This window comes from Austrofundulus limnaeus, unplaced genomic scaffold (assembly GCF_001266775.1).
Source record: "Austrofundulus limnaeus strain Quisiro unplaced genomic scaffold, Austrofundulus_limnaeus-1.0 Scaffold985, whole genome shotgun sequence".
NCBI classification, from domain to species: Eukaryota; Metazoa; Chordata; class Actinopteri; order Cyprinodontiformes; family Rivulidae; genus Austrofundulus; species Austrofundulus limnaeus.
In genome coordinates, this window is record NW_013953387.1 from 137646 (window position 1) to 139461 (window position 1816).

The following is a 1816-nucleotide window of genomic DNA, read 5'->3' on the forward strand; positions in this document are numbered from 1 at the left end:
ATATGCCTGAAAAACACATAATATTGGCCCTTTAGGAAAAAAATATTACTGCTAAAAGTAAAAATAACAATACAATACAAATATATGATGAATGATTTACTGTATCAAAAGCTTTCCTAAGGTCTAAAAATACTGCCCCTACAACACCACCCAAGTCTAGAGATGCTTTTATTTTCTCTACAAACAAGCATGTAGCTGTCGCAGTAGGATGTTTGGCCCGAAAGTCGAACTGCACACGTTGGAGAGAAGAGCTATTGTCTAGATGATGGACAGTTTGTTCAGGGAACCATTTCACTGCAATTTTAGTAATAGTTGGAAGAATACGTATGGGTCAGTAATTGTTTAAAAACATTGAGTCACCAGTTTTAAATACAGGAGCAACTATCTGGGAAGCACCCAGCTGAGACAGAAAAGGTTAATATTGGAGGTGATAGAGCAAACAAGAACTGAACCCAAGTGACCATGAGTCCAAAGACATCTTTAGCCTTTGAGGTTTAAGTGTGTTTATAATGTTTAGGACTTATGTCTCTATGTTTTCTGTTGAAAAGGACTGTTCAGTGGCCACTACTGGTTAAACTTTATCTTGTTTAGTAAAAGTTTGGGAGAAGTCGGTCACAGAATCAGTAAAATGATGATTAAAAGCTCTTCAATTACATTTGGCTCCTTTTATGATTTTACCATTTAAGTGAATTTCCTTTTTTTTCTATTTTTTTAGTATTGCCCAGTAAAATTTTTTAATGTGGTCCAAATTATTTTATAATTTCCCTTTGCACTGTACAAGGCAGCAACTAAAAAAAAACAGCCTTAGCTTTTGATTTTTTAAAAATTGTTTTAAAGTGACAAAATGATTCCTACTACTACTTACTAATTTTAAAGCATGGTCCCGTTCTTTCATTAATCTCAGAATATTTTTATTCAACCAAGGAAGGTTGTTCCTCTTAGAGCTATGAAAGGATCTGAACTGTTACTGTAGAACAGTGATCCATCTTTACTGACCAGAGTCAGCCTGATTGTTTTCAATTTAGGAAAACAAGGACCTGTAGGTGGAGCTGCAGATTTCCAGTTTAGCTCTAGTAATGTATATAATACAACTAGTAAATAAATCCTCTGCAGGTAAATTTGGCAACACAAGACAAAGTTCAGACCAGAACATCTCCAAAGCATCCGAGTCATTTCCAGTCTAMTGGCATTGGTCAAACAGAGAGGATACTGTGTTAAATATGTAAAAGCATGATTGATGTAGATTCTGATATTGTGTAACATTGTGCCAAGCACAGACTAAAGATCTGCGAACCTTCTTTAAAATGTCCCTAAACTTACAGTAAGTAAGGCTGAGTCACACTACAAGATTTTAAAACAGTCGGCTGATTTTCAAAGACTGACAGAGCCCACACATGAGGATAAAAAATCATGAAAATACCAGGTTTGGTCCTACAGTGTGTGGTGTACAGCCACACGGCAAGAGATAACACACCACACACAAAAAGATATTTCATTCATGAACTGTCAGACATTAAATCATGTGAGACTTCCTGAAATCTCGCAAGAATTCAGATGTCGGACGAAAAATCTCACATGACCTCCAGAGACGTGAGTTCAGAGTAAATAGACATTTGAAAGACGCATTTGCATCTGTAGGTCCAATGTCAGGTCCGTCAGTAGGTTCATTGTCAGGTCCGTCAGTAGGTTCATTGTCAGGTCTATCAGTAGGTTCATTGTCAGGTCCGTCAGTAGGTTCATTGTCAGGTCTATCAGTAGGTTCATTGTCAGGTCCGTCAGTAGGTTCATTGTCAGGTCTATCAGTAGGTTCATTGTC

At 37.1% G+C, this 1816-nt stretch overlaps 1 protein-coding gene across 1 annotated transcript in view; it reads right to left on the reverse strand.

Annotated features, from left to right (window-relative positions):
- The window catches only part of LOC106533622 (chromosome transmission fidelity protein 8 homolog isoform 2-like), a 22475-nt gene that overhangs the window by 19835 nt on the left and 824 nt on the right, over positions 1-1816 (reverse strand). The gene's annotated exons all lie outside the window — the stretch shown is intronic.